Source organism: Alnus glutinosa, chromosome 3 (assembly GCF_958979055.1).
Source record: "Alnus glutinosa chromosome 3, dhAlnGlut1.1, whole genome shotgun sequence".
In the NCBI taxonomy this organism is placed as follows: Eukaryota; Viridiplantae; Streptophyta; class Magnoliopsida; order Fagales; family Betulaceae; genus Alnus; species Alnus glutinosa.
In genome coordinates this window covers 18,566,956-18,574,648 of record NC_084888.1, presented here as the reverse complement: position 1 = coordinate 18,574,648, position 7,693 = coordinate 18,566,956, and positions in this window count along the sequence as shown.

Genomic DNA, 7,693 nt, shown 5'->3' with positions numbered 1-7,693 from the left:
TGGGAGATCGAATCCGCTTAGAACTTGAGGATGCAATAGATTGTAGCAAAATCTTATTGCAGCTTAAATGATACTCAGTGGCTTTCATAGACTTATCATGAAGACTCTTATGATTTTTTAAGAAAGCTTGAGTTAAATTATCTAATAGTATTTGAATATGAAGAGGGTAATTGTTGAGATCACCCTTTGAATATTTGGTTGAAGTCTGAAGGACTTCTTCCAGGATAATACTATTAGTCTTTTCCAGATTGAAGAACTTAATCTGTTGAGGAACTTTCTGTTTAATCTCTGCTGGAAATTCTTCGTACTCATTCACCTTAGCTTTCCCCTTCTCCGCTGGAGTCAGGCGCTTAGGATTTACCAGATTGAAGGGATCAATCTGTTGAGGTTTTTTCTGCAGACGTTCCGCTGGTCTTTCTGCATACTCAATCACCTTAGCTATTCCTTCCTCCGCTGGAGTCAGGTGCTTAGGATTTTCCAGATTGAAAAATTCAATCTGTTGGGAGACTTTCTGCAGACTTTCCGCTGGTCTTTCTGCATAGTCTACCTTAGCTTTCCCTTTCCCTGTTAGGGTTAGGTGCCCAGGATTTTGAATTTCCGGTGGGAAATTCCATTTCTTAAGAATCTTAGCTGGTTTAGCTTTTCTTTCTTTTGTGGAAGAAAGAAACTTAGGAGGGGTCATTTTATCCTGAAAAATGAAGATGTTAGAAACAATCCAGAATTCAGAAATGACATTATGCTTAAAAACCATTTTTGAAATATACTTAGATATATCTTTCAAATGATCAAAGCATATCCAATAAATGGAGTGTTTACTGGAAAAGTTATTACTTAGATCAAAGTGTATGACAAAAGCAATTTTATGCTTACAAATTTGGATTTGCCAAAATTCACTTTTCATGTCAAACTTAGAGAAGATCATGGATCCGCTTAACCTATTGATTAGGTCTCTCTTATTTGGAATCGGATATCTTATCCATTCCAGGACTTTGTTGAGGGGCTTATAGTTAATGACTAACCTGGGGGCTCCTCTCTCAAGTTCAGCGTTTTTCTGGACATAAAAGGCTAAACATGACCAGGGGGACTTACTCTTACGAATTATGCCTTTGTGTAATAGGTCTTCTATTTCTCTTCGGTAGAATTCAGTAACTTCTGCACGCCTAACAAGCCTAAGCTCGCTGGCATCCCGTGATTCCAGCCCTAAGCCCTTCTGAAGCCTATTTAAGGAGCAGAAGTCTGAAGTTCAAGGCAGAGCTCATTTTCGGAGTTTACTCCTTTTGTAATCTCACCTGAACCTCTCATAAGCCAAACACTTGTAATGTTTCATTCCACTGTTGCTAAGTCTAAGATTGTAATCGCCAGTTGCATTCTGGCCTAAGTTCATTTGTAAGTTTTACATTCAAGTTATTTTGAATCTAAGCATTACTTTTAAGTTCATTTCATGATCATTGTTGAATACTCTCTTATTTTGTGTTCAGATTTTGATATTGAAATCATTATGCATATTACTCTCTTCTCTTATGCTCACCATCACTCTATCCACACTAGCCTCACCACATACTACTATTAAGCCCCCACTCTCTGCTTCCGCCCCCCTTTTTGGTATCAGAGCCATAAGTGTTGTTGAGTTGATTCCTGCTTGATCTGATCATCCGCCCAAGTGGCTAGTTATTAAGCTTGTTCTGCTATTGTTTCAGTCTGTTTGTTACACCACTCTCTGTTAAGATTCTAGGGTGAATAGGAATAGGACACTAGTTGAGAGTCGAGGGAAGGCCAGGTAAGTCGGGAGGACACACGGATAGGACATAGACGTATGACCTAGGAAACCTAGTTGGAGAACAGAGATGAAGTGTAATGGAGAGATGTCTTGCGGTAGAGAGACCGAAACAGTAGAAGTCTAAGCCAGGTAACCCTAAACTTGCAAAGATGAATAGATTGTTCAGATCTAACTCATCTGTAAGCTCTAGATCCACTCGGATCCCTGAGATTCCAGAGGTAGTCAACGAAGAACATGTTGAATACCACGATGAGGATTCCTTCATTGATGTCAATGATTGGAATATACCTAAGGTTCCCAGTAGAGAAATCTACAGAAAGAAGTGGTCCATGACATCGTTCAAGACTGAACAGCATGTCAAGACTGTAGAGCAAGTCTATGCTCTCAATAAGGAGCATGAGTTATGCCAGCTTTTTAGCCCAGAAGCCATTAAGCGACATAGAAGAGAAGGAACCCTTTGTCGGATTTTTCCCATTTCCTTAGGACTGACCCTTTGGATCGGGTAGATCTCAGTGGGAGATCGAATCCGCTTAGAACTTGAGGATGCAATAGATTGCCAACTGGTCAAACCATGTTGATTCAAAGTAGCCAGAGTAATGCGAGTATTCACGTTCCTCGAACTATTAATTGGTCTGACATTGAGTTACCCAAAGAATGGAGTTTGACCAATGAAAGTTTTAAGCCCGATCTCATAAGGCATAATCTAGGAGATCTAGATTATATCCAGCAGTACTTGGATGGTACTGTTAAGATCAATTTCGATCGAGGTTCTCAGTCGACCCCTAAGACAAATCTTCTCATAGAAGAAGTTGCAAGATCTAGTACATCTAGATCTGAAGTGCCAAGGTCTAGATCTTCAAGACAACCTAAGGATAAGACTCCAGCTAGGCATTCGTTTGCTGGTTCTACCTCGACGGAAGAACTAAAGCGACGAGATCTAGAGTTGGAAAAAGAACTAAGAAAGCTTAAGTTAAAGGGAGTTCAGACAACTTCCCAAGTGAGTCATCCATGTTATACAGCTGACACACAACTAGAAGATGAAGAATCCCAGGAAGGAAATGCCTCTCCCACGGAATCTGATTTTATAGTTGAAACAGTTGTAGACCCCCAACTATGTACCCTAAGGAAACCTTTTGAGATAGATTTCGATTTGCTCAACAAGGATTTTGAGTTAGAAGCAAATCTCGAAAGAAGAAAAGCCTATAAGGAAAGATGAAAAGCCTATAAGGAAAGATTCAATCTTGAGCAAAAGAAAGGAATCTTAAGTCACTTTAAGAAACACATAAGTGAAATAGAGATGCATATCTCTTATTTCGATTTTGTTGATGAGTTTTACCCTGTAGAAAACCAGATCCAAACCATCTCTAAAGAAAAATGGGTAAAAGAAGACAACACAGTTGTCTCTTCTAGCCACCCTCCATAAGAAACCATAGTGTTCCAACATAGAACCACTACAGTTAAAGCCTCGCCTTTTAAGGTTGCATCTGAGAACACAGATGTAAAGAAAGTCATTGAGCAAGCCAATTACACCAACCAGTACCTAAACTCCATAGGAAACCAGTTGGATAAGATTGAGGAAAAAATCGATAATAAGCCTCTTTCAAAAGAGAAACATAAGCCTTTTAAGCAAGAGAAACCAATAATCAAGTTTCCTGACCTAAAATCAGGAACTAGTTTAAAGTTTAATAAGGAAAAGCCCTTTATTGATAAAATAGAGGATATGCTTAAGGATTTGGTTAAAACAAAACAAGAACAGCCTAGTAGTTCCAAGACTCTGTCTGCTACTAGGATCCCTGAGTCTTCTGAAAATTCATCCGAAACAGAATCCTCTTCGGAGTTTGAATCTGATGAAAATATCAGAAAAGTTGAAAAAGCCCTTTCAGCTCTAGAGTTGAATAGGATCCATAAGCCTAAGTTTTCACCAACAAGTTTCACTAAGAATTGGTATCCCAAACCTACCCCTCCAGATATCCAATTTGAGGAAAGAAACTTCCAAAGTCAATTTGCAGTTTCTGCTGATAAACTATACGAGTGGAACATCGATGGTTTAGCAAAGCAGCAAATCCTTGATAAGTTAACCCATATGACCATGGTCTCTAGCAGTTATGTTATGAACCATGATTTGAGCCAACCAGAGGTTGTTGACCTCTTAGTTGCGGGTTTCACAGGAACCTTTCAATCGTGGTGGGAAAAGCATCTCACCGATGAGTCTAGAGCCAGCATAAGAAGTGCTGTCAAAACCAATGAAGAAGGAATCCCCATATTCAATGAGCAAATTGGATTAGGAGATTCTGATGCTGTCAACACTTTGTTCTATACAATTGTAGAACATTTTATTGGCACGCCAAGTCACCTTGCGTCTAAGGTTCATGATTAGTTGAGTAACCTTAGATGTCCAACCCTGAGCGACTTTAGATGGTATAAGAATGTATTCCTTTCTAGAGTCATGCTAAGAGATGATAACAACCAACCGTTTTGGAAAGAAAAATTCATTGTTGAAGATGATGTATGGGGTTCTCCTACCCATTATGATCCCTATGATGATGAGTACGTCGATGATGATTAAACTGTAAAATCTGCATTTTTCACCATCGGTATAATAAGTCAGAAGTAAATAGTGTCGCCGACACTAAAAGACAAAAGTGAACAGTACTCGGTCGGCCACCTAACATGGTACTATTCATATATATATATATATATATATATATATATATATATATATTTTCTCTTTTTTTTTGCAACCGGGACGAACTGGACGTGATTGTGGGGGTTTCTTCATGCACGTTTTGGTAAGTTTTTCTTTAGTAAGTGATTCAATTTTTATATTTGTAATTTAAGTGAGTATGTTGTCTTTAGCCTTGAAAGGCTAAATCTTTGACTAAGGTTGAAGATGAAACCTCGCATTTGATATCACTTTCATTCTTGTTATTTTAGTTTATGCAATTCCGATATTTATCAAAGTATTGTTCAAGTCCAATATTCAATTAATTGATTTATGTCTTTTGATTGAATGATTGTTTATTAAAAGTTGGATATTTAATGTGTTTTAACCGATGGACACATCAAATGATTTGGTTGAAAAAGAATATCCATTGTGATTTGTTTGTTAAAACGGATACATTAGATGATTTGATTTTAGTTGAGTATTCGTTGTGATTTGTTATTGAGTTGAATTCATTGAATAATTTAATATATTTTTTACGGAACCTTGAACAATGAATAAGACTTAATTGTTTATCAGGTGTATGAATAAAATACAAGAATGTGTTGTTTGACTTGGCGAGGTGGATTCTAAAACCTTAGTGCCTTTTTTTTTAATTGTTCTTATTCAGTTTTAATTTAGTTTATTATTTTGCTTGATAAAAATCCCAAAAGTTCAACACTAGGTTAAAATATGATTAATTTAATTAGAAATTAATTTTTGCAACGTAATTCTTATGGATTCGACTTCACACTTGCACATACTATATTGCAAACAATACGTGCGCTTATGAGTAATTTAAAACTCACAACATTACTGACCGAGACATACATGGAGAGTTTTTCTTTTAGTTTTTTGCTGTAAAGGACTGAGAGAGAGAGAGAGAGAGAGAGAGAGAGAGAGAGGTTGCTACTATTTAAGAAGAAACCACTGCTGCTGGCTAAGAGAAAGAGAAGGAAGAGAACTTTTAAAGGAAGGAACCTGCTAGAATAACTGATGCAAATCCACGCAGTAGAGATAGGAAAATAACATAAAATAAACATAAATCTTACGTTAAGTTAGAATCTCACCAAAATAACGCAGATGATAGGATGAATCAGAATCTCACTGGCCTTGGGTAGCCTCTCACCACCAAATGAACAGAGGAATCACACCTCAAAGAAACAATCATATGTTTTCATCAAAAATCAACTATCTATTACAATAGAATATTATGTTTAAATAGCTTCTAACTCTAACCCTAACCCTAATGTGACTAACTTTGGGCCAAGGGCCAAGCCCATTAAATTACAAATAAAACTAATAAACTAAATAAAACTATAGACCAATTTATTGTATCTCATTATGCATCAATAACATACCCAGAACTTACGCCTCTGATCGAGAGACACATAGAGGAAGATTTTTGCTCTGTTTAAGTGCTGGTCGAGAGGAAAAAACATGGAAAGGGAGAGAGTTTCTATTTACAAAGAAAACGGGATGAAACGTGAAAAGGGTTTCACTTCCTTGTATAATGGTTTGAAGGGTTGAGATTACTTTGGCGAAAACTGATCCACGGCTAAGGAGGTTGCAGCCTTGACAAAGGCCAAAGTGATTTGACCAAAAATCAAACCCATAAACTCAATCAACAATAGCAACCCAAATGAGCAAACCAAAATCACACTCAGGCCAACATCTACCCACAAACACCAATTTCAATTGCCACACACACAGATTTTAACATAAGAAATCCACAAACACTAACCCGTTGAACCTGAAAACTTTAAATCCATACTGTAGGAAGCCAAAGCCATTGAAAATGAACCTTAACTCGGTAGAATATAAGCCTCAAATCACCACGATCAGCCACGCACAGGGGTTTTCTGATGGGTCACGGAACAGAGCACCACCCATGGCATCTCTCTCTGTTACGGGTTCTCATCCCTCTCTCATGAAGACCCGAACCAACAAAGGGGAAAGAAGGGATGGGAAGAAGCTTCGTGACAGGAATTGATAAATCTTTTAAAGCAGGAAAATTCACAATCCAACTGAAAAAGAAACAAAAATGAATAAACATACCGAACTTTTTGGGTCGTGGATTACTGCCACTGGAGAGATGCTTGAACCACGGCCCACCATTGAATAGAGGCTTGAAGACGTTGAAGAAGAAGATGAAGGAGTAGAAATTGGGATCTGACCTGATATTATTTTTTAGGACAAAATTTTCTTCCGACCTGGTTAGAGAACTTCCTCCAAACTAGTCTCTAAAAAATTCGTGTGTCTCTTTTATGTCTTTTATATGTGGGAAATACAAGCTTTTTAAATAGCAAGGACATAGTTACTATTTTTTTTTTTTTTTTTATTGAAAAAAGCATGTGTATCTTCCAACTTTATCATTTTTATTTAAAAAACATTTGCTTATTTCATGCAAAGTAGACGCATGTTATTTTTATAGATTGGGTCGGAAGAAGTTCCGACAGCCCAGTTTGAAAGAAATATTTGTCATTTTTTAACATTTTTCCTTTTAAGATTTATTTTTAGTTTTTATTTTTCAGATTTTAATAAAATAAAATAAAAAAATATTTTAAGATGATTCGACAAGTGGCTCTAAGGGTGCGTTCGAGATTGCGATTCATAGACAATAAATTCGATTTTAAACCAAATCGCAGAACATAAATCATTTAGAAACTGCGTTTTTAAAAATTATAATTTGAAAACGCAGAAAATATGTTTTTTCAAATCGCAGGTAAGATGGTGTTTTTTTGAAAACGCATAATTTTAAAGGCTAAATTACGATTTTGCCAAACACTTAAGTGCGCTTTTAAGTCCCCAAGTGATAGTTCAATCAGCTGGGGACCATGGATCATGAAGCGAAGGTCATTAGTTCAAATCTCCCCTTCCCCCTCTTCTGTAGACATGTCCCAAAAAAATAGTGCGTTTTTAAAAACCATTTTTTCAAATCGCATATTTTGAAATCATAAACCGAAACGAATCCTAAGGGTCTATAGTTTTACTTGGACTGCAAACTCAGATAAGGATCTATTGCGAATAATGGAAAGCTCAGGAATCTAATTTTCAAAATAAAAAAAAATGAGGGGGAGTGAATTCAAATCGCTTATTAAAAAATTTATGATGAATTTATCCTTAATAAAATGAATTATGAACTTTTATGGTGTTAAGTTCTGTCTTGGATTTATTTAGTTTAGAAAACTGTGTATACCCATTAGAAACACGTA